This window comes from Marmota monax, unplaced genomic scaffold, assembly GCF_021218885.2.
Source record: "Marmota monax isolate L192 unplaced genomic scaffold, Marmota_monax_Labrador192_F-V1.1 WCK01_AAM20220418_F8-fsc00114, whole genome shotgun sequence".
Lineage (NCBI taxonomy): Eukaryota > Metazoa > Chordata > Mammalia > Rodentia > Sciuridae > Marmota > Marmota monax.
This window is the reverse complement of record NW_026694943.1, coordinates 6301465-6314212: the sequence shown is the minus strand read 5'-3', so window position 1 is coordinate 6314212 and position 12748 is coordinate 6301465.

Here is a 12748-nt window from a genome sequence, read left to right as displayed (position 1 = left end):
CTAGGAGTTTGCTCACCTGAGCAAGGCTTCCCTGCACATTTCCATGGTCAGAATACTTACAACTTTCTGAGATAGAATGGTATGACAGAGGCCAGATATCCTTATTTCAAAAAGGAAGAAGAAGGGAAAGTAGAAAATAGTAATAAGCCCAAAGCAAGACCAAAACCAAGCAGGCCAACATCTAATTTTAAAGCTCCAAGCCCAGCACCCTGTTCTTACAGCAGGTGGGTAGCCCACCTCTCCACCTTTAGGTGAACTGCAGCCCACCTGGCTGCTCACGTGGGCTGGGTGTGCACGTTGTCCAGGGCTTCTCCAGGTGGATGTTGCACACTGATGGTGGCTCTGCCTTACTAGGGGAAGAGGTGTTACTCCCATGCTGTCAACAGACATCCTGGTGGGGAAGGCCTGCAGCAGCTTCACCTCTGCAGCAGGCTCCCACTTGGCCTCCCAGGTTTCCCTCTGAAATCTCAGTGGCAGCTCTGCTTACCTGCAGAAGTAACACCACTCGGGTAACACCACTAAGGAAGGTTGTTAAGCATGGCAAGTGGATCATGTGTGGGGAATTAACAGAAGCTGCCTGGCTCCCTTACAGCAACCCATTCTGATTGGAATCAACTGGGGTCTCATGAGAATACCATTAACCCCTTCCAAGAGCAGTGCCCCTCAGCACCTAATTACCTCCCACTAGGTCCCAGTTCTTAAAAGGTTCACCACCTCTCAGCATTGCCACACTGCAGCGCATGAGCCTAGGGAGACAAATCACATCCAAACCATCCCACACATAGCAGCTACCTACCACGTAAGAAACGCTCAATGCATTTTACCTTTAAGAGCTTATAACTTATGCAAATAAAAAATAAAGTTATTTCTGAAAAAAAAAGAACCTGATACCAGATATCATGACTCAATAAATCTGGAGTCAATTTTTTGAAAATATATCAGTAAATATGAACAAAATACAGTAAAATATTAGAGCTAACCCAGATATTTGACAATCTAGAAGTTATATAAACAATGAAATATTTTTAGGTACTAAATTATATCTAATACTAGCTGGATAAGCTTCTGCTGTAATAATATTTGAAGAAAGTGGAATATTTATATACAATCTTAACATTTATAACATATAAAGAACAAATGAAAATGTACTTTTAAGTATAGCAAAATATGAACAATTGTTGTCTGTTATATATTTGTAACAAATTTAAAATATGCTTTTTACAGTTTTATGTGGGGGATTAGTTTTATAATAATAACTTTTTAAATAAGGCAGTTCATCTGACTATGCAGTAAACAAACCCATTTCCCATCTGTGGTTTCCATCATATGAATGGCATGGCTTAATATAGAGCTTACAAGAAAAAGTATAAAATATGTTTTATAAGATTAACATATCTATATTTCTAGCAATATATTTTCTTTTTAACAATATAATGCTGAAACAGGAAATTCTATCATACAATGTTACATTCCACAGATTGAAAAAAAAAAAACAATGTCTACCTATACATTTTGAATAATAGTATTTTCTGATTAAAATATTTTCTAGTACCAGAAATGTAATTGAGAACTAGGATTTACGTTATTAAAGTTCCAATTAAACCTCAATTCCACAAAATTACTTGTAATGAAAAGTGAAATCTTATATAAATGAAGTGAACCTTTTAAATGTTAACAGCTATCATCCAGTTTCATTTGCAATCCATAAAGAGCATGGAAGTCACACTTCAATAAGAGAACCAAGGTCCCAGGGCAAATTGCCCCCATCCCTAATATGAGGAGGCATGTGCTCCCAGAGACTTAGGGCAACAAAGATTCCCTTGCCTGAGACAGAGCACAGCAGAACCATAAACTAGAAAGAAAAGAGGGCATTCAAGGAAGTAGATTGGGAATGCTGTGATCAAGGAAGGGCAAGGAGGCAGAGGTCCAGGAGACCTTCAGGGGACTGGTGGAGACGGAAAGACTTACTGTGAGTACAGCCCGACACACAGCCCAGGAGATGATTGGGATTTAACTGGAATGCTTAAGAACATTCCTCACCTCCATTCTTTACCACCTTACAATAGGGCTCCAGAATAATGGACAGGGGAGCATGGAGCAAACCCTGCAGAAATGGCCTGTCTTTAGGAAGGGCTTAGACAACAAACATGGGAAAGAAAGAAGATTAAAACAAACCAAGAAAAAAAACAAAACAAAAAAACCCTCTGGCACCTATCGCTTCAACAATCTCTGAACAAAGTCAACTCCTGGCCAGTCTAGTGTAAATTGTCCTACTAAAGGACTGTTAAAGTCAGTATCATTGATTGACCAATTATTTGATTTGCAGTGCTGGGGACTGGACCCTGGTTCTCACATATGCTAGGCAGAAACTCTGGTGAGCTCCACCTCAACCCAGTCCCTTTGATTTAATAAAATAAGTCCGTCTTTCACCCAAGAAATATAAGGCATGACAACAACACAAGAAGGGAAGGTGGGCTGAAGAGATAAGCTAGTCGTCAGAGGCACAGTTACGTAAGACAGAGATGGTGGAATTATTAGACAGGCGGTTTAAAATAGCTGTGATTAATGCGTTAACAGCTCTGATGGTAAAACCAGGAAACTTGAAAGAGTAGATGCGTATGATAAGCAGAGTTAGACAATCAAAGGAAATGTGAGAAATCAGAACCACAGCCTCTCTGATGGGCTAATCAGTGGACTCTATGTAGAGGTATAAATGACATGCTGTGAAAAGAGATAAATGAAAGGACATTGAAAATGTTCAAAGTTCTATGTAGAATTGAAAAGTTTCAGTGAGCACATTGCTAACCATTAGAAATGTAAATCAGAATGACAATAAACTATCATCTGACCTCAATTAGAAAAGGTCCTATCAAAAGACAGAAAAATAACCAATACTGGTGAAGGTGCAGAGGAAAAGGAACTCTTACATGCTGTTGGTGGGAATCTGAATTAGTAGAGCCATGAGGAAAACAGCGTGGACTTTCCTTAGGAAAACAAAAATGTAACTACCATATGACCCAGCAATCCCCATGCTGGGTATCTGTTCAAAGGAAATGAAATCTGTATATCAAAGAGGTATCTGAATACCAGAATGAGAAGAGAAAGAGAATGGAGAAGAAAAAAAAAATGTTTGAAGTGATCTTTCCAAAGCCAGTGACAGTCATGGGACAAAATATCATAAATATAAATATCAGATGAATAAACATAAATATCACATCCATGGAGCAGAGAGAACAGATGCAAGATAAATCATAAAAACAAACAGAATCCATCTACACGTGCATCATATGCAAGCCACACAAGAACAAGAGAAATCCTGAAGGAAGTCAGAAAGGGGGAGAATGCCTTCCCTACAGAGGAAGAGGGACAAGAATTCTGGCATATTTCTTATTAGAAATCATAAAATGAAAAGAGAGAAGAGTGAAATATTTAAAGCATTAAAAGAAAAAAAAATCTCAATACCCTAGAATTCTACATGCAGTGCAATAATTCTTTGGCAGCTAAGGAGAAATGTGTCCTCCAACAAACAAGAGAGAATTCATCACCAGCAGTATTGCAAAATCCTTCAGATACGGGGAAAATTATACAAGTCAGACACTAAAAAACGAAAACACATTCATCAATCCATAAATAAACAAAGTAAAATAATTTACTTTTCTTATCTTTAATTGCTCTAAAAGCAGTTTGCTTAAAGTAATTACCGTACAAATGTATCGAGTGAGTGCACATACAGACAAATGAAATGCACAGCAGCAATACCTCAGGGGATGGAGGGAGGAATCAGGAGTAATGCTCACAGGTGTCTGTACCATAGGTGAAGCAGCTCAGGGTTACTTGAAGACTGACTTATATTAGATAAAAAATTTGCATTGTAAAGATATGGTAAAAGAGGTATAAATGACATGCTGTGAAAAGAGATACATGAAATGACATGAAAATGTTCAATTAAATTCAAGGATGGCACAGAAAGAGGGGAAAGTGGAACAAAATACAAATTCAGTGGAAAGAAAAGTCACATGGGGGGGATATTAATCTAACTCTACAAATGGTCATTAGAAGTATAAATTTTTCTAATGTATCAATTAAAAACAGAGACTATTAGGGTAGACAAAAAAGTTCTCCATTATGAAACTCTCTTTAAATATAAGAACTTAGGTAAAAAAGGGATGAGGAAAAACATATCATGGTAAATCTAATCAAAAGAAAGCTGGGATATTTACACCAGTTTCAGGCAAAGACGACTTCAGAATAAGAAAGATTATTGGCGATAAAGTGATTATTACAAAAAGAAAGTGGTATGTTCTCCAAAGCAATATAATCATTCTTAATCTGTATTCATCCAGCAACAGAGTTTCAGAGCACATGATATAAGAACTTATAGAGCTAAATGGAGAAATAGAAAAATCCACAGTTATAGTTGTAAGATTCAGAGTACTTCTATCAGTAATTAAAGCACAAAGGAGACAGAAAATCAGAAAGGATATAAAAGACTAGAATAGTAGAGTCAATCAAATTGATCTAATTGAAATTTAGAAAATACTCTATTCCAAACTATCATCACATACATTCTTCCCAGGCATTCATAGAACACTGAATAAGATATACCATGTCTGGGTCCATAAACACTTTACAGTATTCAAAATATGAAGTGTGAGAACCATGCCTTTAGAGCACAATGGAGTTAAATTAGAGATCAATAATAGCAAGTGAGACAAATCTTTAATTATATACTGAAACTGCAAAATATGGGATGAAACTAAAGCCATATTTAGAAAATCATAGCATGCATGTATACACAAAAAAAGGAGAAAGAACTGAAGATCAAAACCTAACATTGCACGTAAGAAAACTAAATAAATAAAACAAAATTAAACCTAAAGTGATCAGAAAAAGCAAGTTTTTCCAAGTCTAACAAATCAAAAACAGGAAGAGCAAGAGAAATCAATAAAACCAAAAGGTATTTCTTCAAAATGATCAACACAACAATAAATCTCTATGTAATCTAATAAAAAATCAAGAAGAAGAGATAAATTAGAGATGGAAACATTAATTAATTTGATTTGATCAGTATATATTGTATACATGCGTGAAATATCACACTACAACTAATGAATATGTAAAATTATTATAAGTTAAGTGAGGAATTTAAAGAAGGTTTAAGGAAATGGAGATGCTAAAAAATGAATGAGGAATGATCTAATAATTATGATAATGTGAAATATTATGCAGCAATATTATACAATATTTTTTTTAAAAAGAGATAAAGTGAAAAAATCAAAAATGAAAGAATCATTATTACCGGTACTATAAACATTAAAGGGATAGTTAGGGAATATTATGAACTTATGAACAACTTGCTAACTACAACTTTGATAACATAGGTTATTTGAACCAATATCTAGAAAGACACTATGCACAAAAATAACTCAAGGAAACACAGGTACATTAATGGCCACATAGTAGCATGTGGCAGTACATACCCATATTCCCAAAGACTTAAGAGGCTAAAACAGGAGGATCACAAGTTTGAGGTCAGTCTCAGCAACTTAGTGAGACCCTGTCTCAGAGGAAAACATTTCAAAAAAAGGATTGCGGGGCTAGGGTTGTGGCTCAGTGGTAGAGCACTCACCTAGCACATGCAAGGCCCAGCACCACATAAAAATAAATAAATAAAATGAAGGTATTGTATCCAACTATAACTAAAAAATAAATATTTTAAAAAAGGATTGAGGATATATCTCAGAGTTAAAGTGATTCTGGGTTCAATCACCAATATTAACATAAATAAATAGCCATATGCCTTTAAATAAATTGAATTAATAATTCAAAATCTCCCAAAACATACACCACCAGGCCAATGTGGTTTCAATAGTAAATTCTAATGAAAATTTAAATAAGAAATAATATCACTTACACACAATCTCTTCCAGAAAATAGAAGCAGGGGAAATGCTTTGCAACTCTTTGTGAGACCAGAATTACCCTAACACTGGAGGTATCACAAAGCACTAAAGAGAGCAAAACTACAGACCAATAACTCTCATCAACACAGTTGCAAAATTCCTTAACAAAATACTAGCCAGTTGAATTCATCAATATAAAAGCAAAATATAATGCATCACCACTAAGTACTGTCCAATTCCAGGAATGCAGGGCTGGTTCAACATTGATAATTCATCAAATTAATTCATCATTAAGAGAATGAATGAGAAAAAAATATGGCTATATCACTTAGGCAAAAAGACATTCAACACAATTCAACATGGTCTATAAAAACTAAGGAACAGCGGAAACATCCTAGTAAAGGAAATGTATATAAAACTGACAGGTAACATCATAGATGGTAAACAGGAAGATGAAGAGAATGCAAACAGATCTGGCAATGTTTTAAAGTATTGGGAAAACCTCCACTTTTTGGAATAATTTAAAAGATTGTAATATATACTAAAGGTAAAATGTTCCAGTCATCTCAGTATAATTATAATGGCGAAAATTTGAAAACACCTACAAAAGAGACCTGAAGCTAAATTGCATATCATGTCAATCATTTAATGCATTATCAACCAAGACCTTACTTATTTAATGTCACAGTTATATGTCAGAGATGGCAAAGAATGAATATCCAGCAACCAGCACTCTTATAGGACAGCTTGTTATTCTTTCCTGGTCCCAGAAATGTGCACTGTTCAACATATCTGGCTAAGCAATTTTCTCCAAGTAGTCATTATGCTTCAAATCCAAAGAATTCTTCTAAACTCTACAGCAATCTTACATGTAAGACACAGGTATTGTACATTTTTTATAGCAATGAGACACATCTGATCTCATTAAACATAAGAATATACAGATTCATCCTAACAAAAATATGTAGTAGTACATAGATACTTTTTATAGCTTTGAAAAGTTGGAGTGCTGTCCTTGGAAGGTCTGAGCATCACCTTTACATACTTCTAATATACTATATGCTCCCATTGGACTCACTCATTCCCTCATTGGTTATATATGTGTACATATAATATATATATATATATATATATATATATATATATGACATATATCTTAATAATATATCAAATTTTTCCAGTTTATGGAGAGGAGAAGGAAGAATTATTCCAAATACCTATTCAATTGTTAGCTCTCTTGGATTATATTTCCAAGTAGGCTCTTTTTTTCTAAATAGAAAAGGGATAGATTTTTCTGTAGTCTTAAAATATTTCTTCAAACATTTTATGTATTCTACATAAAAATTTCAGAAATAAAAAACTTCATGGAAAATGATAATTGTTATTGCTTTTCTAATTTTCTCTCCTCGTTTTATACCTTAGTGTAATTCTGTCTAAACAAAAAAATGGAGTTTTTATTTTCATGACCAAATATTAAGAGTTTCATTCTTTAGTTTGATGCTCATTAATATTTTATTTTGAACTGTTCTACTAAATCAAGTTTTAAATTTTTATGCAATCAAAATAGCCAAAAGTGCTTATACCTCCACCACCATATATTAACAGTTATGTGCCACAAAAATAAAGATTGTTTACTTGAGAAATAATTTTACTGACAGCAAAGTGGAATGTGAAATAATTTATTTGAAATAATGAGCACCAGAAGTATTTCAGATTTCAATTTTTTTCAGAGTTTGGAATATTTGCATCTACATAATGAAATATACTGGTGATGGAACTCAAGTCTAAACAGAATTTGTTTAGGTTTCATTTATGCCTTATACATATAGCTGAAAGGTAGTTTTCTGCAGCATTTTAATGCACCCATGTTTTGACTGTGACCCTTCACATGAAGTCCAGTGCAAAATTGTCCACATCTGATGTCATATTAGTGTTCAAAATCTTTCATATTTTGGAGTATTTTGGTTTGGACTTTGGCTTAGGAATGCTCAATCTATAGCAGGTTTCCTACAGATACTAAGCTTCATGGTAATATACATTTTAATTCCAATTTTCTTGTCTATCAGAATACAACTGTGTATCCCAACCATACAGTAACAACAACAACAATAATAATTATTATTATTATTATTATCTAAGCTATTTTTCTTCTATGAAATGAGAAGTCTATGTTATTTTAGCTTTCTTCCAACTAATAGTAGTCTGTGCTTTTGTATTTATTGGTCAGGTTTCTGATGTTAGCTAATATAATAATTGACCCCAGAACTTCAGTTGCTTAGTACAATAATACTTTATTTCTCACATTGCAGCTCACTGGTTAGCTAATCATCTGTCCCTGGAGTGACAGAATTTTCTGTCTTTGGGGTCAACATGAGAGTAGCTTCCTTGCGTGCCTTCTCTGTTCTGTGTTCAGTAGATTGAATAACAAAAAGATAAAGACCACAGAAGATCATCTGGGCAAGTTAGAGGCTCCGGTCTAAAGGTAGCATTTGCCACTTGAGCTCATATTCTACTGGCCAAATTGGTGTCATATGGCCCCAAACTGTAATAAGAAATGGGCAAAGGCAACCCTTTGTACCTAGAAGACAGAGAGTAGGGAACCTATAACTAGTATCAGCCAAACTTTGGTGGAAAACAACTACCTGGGAGCCAGAGGATCTGAGCTAAAATTCTTTTTTGTTTTTTTGCCACTTCTTTGTTGAGCAAATCACGTATTTTTTTTTTTTTTGATGGGGAAGGGTAATAATAGAACTTACAAGGATGTTGTGAAAATTAAATGAATTAATTTACATAATTTGAACAGTACTTTGCCCTGTTGGCACTATGGAATGGATCGTGTGCCCCCAAATGTTTATATATTGAAGTTCTAATTCCAGTGCCTCATAATGTAACTATGTTTAGAGATATTGTCTTCAAAGTGGTCATTATAATGAAATGAGGCCTTCAGGGTGGACCCTAACTGTATGACTGGTGACCTTTTAGGGAGAGGGAATCTGGATGCGGACATGCAGACAGAAGAGGATGTGAAGTCACAGGAAGATGGCCGGAGAGGGATGCCCAGAACAGCTTCTCTCTCACAGTCCTCAAAAGGAGCCAGCTTCCAGTGGCTTGATCTGGGACTTCTTGATTCCAGGATCATAAAAAAAATAAATAAATCCTGGTTACTTCAATCCCCCAGGCCACAAATACTTGGTCATAGCAGCCTGGAAAACTGGCTGTCCTGTGCTAGCTGTAATTAGTGATTTGAGGCCACTCCACCCCTCTATGTAAAATTTAACCTTTACATAAGGGAACTTCTAATCTTTTCTAGAGAATAGATTTATGCTACTCTTCCAAATATTTCTCTCAATAAAATCCCCAATAGCTAAAGCACATAATGCAAAGAATTCATATTGTGGCCAATCAATAATTCTCTTTCTTGTGTTGCTGCAGCTACTTAAACACCCACGTCTTATTCCTTTTCCTCCAGTTTGAACTACATGCCCTTCTCTGAATCAATCTCTGTTTATTAGAAGTCAGAAAAGAACTTAATTTCCAGTCTAGGAGCTCAAGTACCATTCTGTAACTGTAGGTAAGGCTACAGTTTTCAGTTAAAAAATAAATCATCTCTTTCCCCTTAACTCTTACGGGTATCACACATACTAGAGCACACTTTCTAAATCTGAGGGATAATATATGGTGTTTAAAATATAGAAGGTGATTCAGGGCTTTCTATAACGACAGTCACAGTGTTGGTGGTGTTCTCAGGAAGAGATTTTTGAGTTTAAAGCAATCTTGGCAATCAGGGTGTGTGCAAGAACCCAGGCCTCTCCTGATTCCCAGAAGGCATTAGTTCAGTCCCCTGACTCTACCCTTGGCCCTGGCTCTTTCCACTCATCAAACATCAGTAATGAAAATTCTGTGCACTTTCAGATGAGAGAGGGAGTTTAGTGGTATGAAAAATTGAAATTATTTTTTTTCCAAATCAAAAGTAATCAGGTTTAGTTTTACTCTACCTCATGTATAACTAAACATAATTCTCCCATGACTGCAAACGATCACTTTCTGGACAATTTGAGAAACTGAAACAGCATAGCAGGAAAATGTTGATTTCTATAATTTTCAAACTAAACATTTTTCAGTAACGAGACAGCAAACTGACCCAAAAAGGGTGACCAGGACAGAAAAAGAAACATGTTCCGATAATAGAGCTGTCTGTAATAGTTATTTCATAACTGTAACTTTAAATATCCCTACTTTTAGAGTGAGGACAAATTAAGTCTGACAGTCTAGCCCGAACAGGGAGTTCTCATTTCCTTAAAGGGCTCTTAATCACAGAGCACATAGGGAGAATAACAGAATGTATAATGATAGCATTTATTCCTTCCCAAAATGAACAAACTCATGCTCCTGTGCTGTTGTGCAGAATACATATGCCACAATTTATTTTTTCTCCAACAATTAGTCCACCAACAATGAATGAAAACTATTTAAATCATTATGCTGCAGTTCATAAAAATCTCATATGGGTATGCATCACATACGTATTTTGATTAAAAAGTCCACATTGCATTCATCTCTTTCCCAGAAGTTTGTTAGTCTAACAAAGCCATCCTGGACCAAAGTGACTCTCAGAGGAAAATGGCATATCCTACCTAAAGATCCTCCTGGCTGGGAGAGTGCTTTTTTACTGATGTCCCTTGATAAAGAAATAGGTTTTTCTTCTGACAAGGGAAATACAGACTTTTGAATAAGGTATGTTTAATATTGATAGCTTAGGTCTCCTTTATGCCATTGATAATATCCCCATGCATGGGATCCTTTCAAAATTAGTTACCTCCCTTCTTCTCTTTAGTTACTGGCTGTGGAATCATCAAACTTTTAAGAACAGGAAAATAACATTGTATTTTGTTTCTTCTTTACAACATTACAATACTTCCAGCAGGAAAGTTGTAAATACTATTGTTTGGTCAGGAAGATATTGTATTAAAAATCTTTTCCTGTAATTTTAAACCAAGTGGTCTTCTGTGGCTCATAAAAAAAAAATCAATATGACTCTTCTAGACCTTTCTACCTCTTGGATGGATGATCTTGCTAAATATAAGAAATCTTTAATGAAATCATTAATCTGATGCCAATCTTTTTTCTTTAGGACAACAGAAATTCTTCATGAATGATAAAAGCATGATTATTACCCTTATTTATTTGTAATCCTCCATCAGCACAGGAACATCTTTCTTACCCGGTATGACTTTGAGCAGGCAGGTACTTTGACAGGAAAGATAATCATATTGACTGATCTGAACCACAGGCTTAGAAAAATCAATCTCCAGGGAAAAGCCACAGCCCTGCTTCAATTCCAGCTCACATCTTGGAAGAAATAAACCATTTCTCTAAATGACTTCTCAAAGAGCCTTACAACATTTGAAAAGACTTCTATTTGATCATACTTTTTTGTGTATTTGATACTAGTCCGTTAATGCCCACGTTAGCCCCACATGAACAATAAGTGAAGCTACTAAACAGACATCAATTAGAGCTGGATAAGTCCAAGATGTTCAGCAGACTAAATAGAAATATACCAAATGAGCCACAACCGGAAGGGCTCCTTGAGATTTTCTGTTAGTAAGATGACCTTTCTTCCAACCTTATCTTTGAAGAGAAAGAAGTCAAACTGTGAAAAGCTTTTTATTTATTTATTTATAATGAGAAAAAGATTACAGGTCCTGAAAGTCTTTCCTTTTGGCTTTCACAAAACTTATCCTGAAAATAAAAAGCAGCTAGCTCTCTTGCACATTTTATATAGGGGCATTAACTTTGCCATGTCTCCAAATATCTGGAATTCTCTCTGCTGCCAGGACCCTGCTCAGCCTTTGCTTTTATGCTCTGGTTAACACCTGCTCCTAAGGATTCCTTTCAAAGCCCAGTTCCTATACAAAGAAATTGTTAACCAGGACTCCACTCCTCTCAACTGAAATCCTGACCATTCCATCCTATTTGCTCTCCCTGTATACAAGCTTCAACCTCAGTTCTTAAATTCTCTTCTCTTAAATTCTCCCTTTGTGAGAAAGTAAATAGATGGCAGGAAGCTTGTATGATTTGTATCCACTTTGCATTCCCTCATGTAATCTCTGTCCCATTACCAATGGAAAATTCATGTGTGTTGATATGATACATAAGGTAATGGACAAAGACCCCACAATTTTCTCCCTTCCTAATTATTTTACATGAGTGCATGTGATTATTTTATAATCACTTAGAAAATTATAAAGCTATTCAGTGAGATTCTTATATGAAAAAATAGAACTCTTTGGCTGGATTGTTCTCTCTGTTACAATCTGACTTGGATTTTTCCTTCTTGCTTTGGGCAAATTGTGGCTGCTCAATTCAGCACATTCTTCCATGATCTTGCTACTCACTCAATTATATCATTTTCGTGACACAGGGTCCTCATTTCCATCTTTGCCTTGAAACAAATTCCCTTGAAATGCCATCTGTAGCCACTGATTCTGTGGATTTGTCTGTCCCTCGCCTGCCTGCTTCCTTCTTATCTCAGAAATCATGACAGTTCTGTTTTCCTTTGTACGCTTTACTTCTCCTCTTGAACTGTTTAGAAGAAATATCTTCATTTTTTTAACACAAGAGAATTGCTACAAAGCTTTTGTCTGCATGTGGAGAATATGCCTTGGAAAAGGCCAATGCACTTTAATTCAACAAAATCAAGCAACTAGAGAAGCAAGGGGGAAAACTCTATCAAGCTCAAATGAGATGTTTAAGTCCATGAGAAAATATTTAGTAAACACAGCAACGCACCAGAGGTTTCCCCTGTACAGAGCTGTCCTTGTATTCCGTCACAGCAGTATGTCT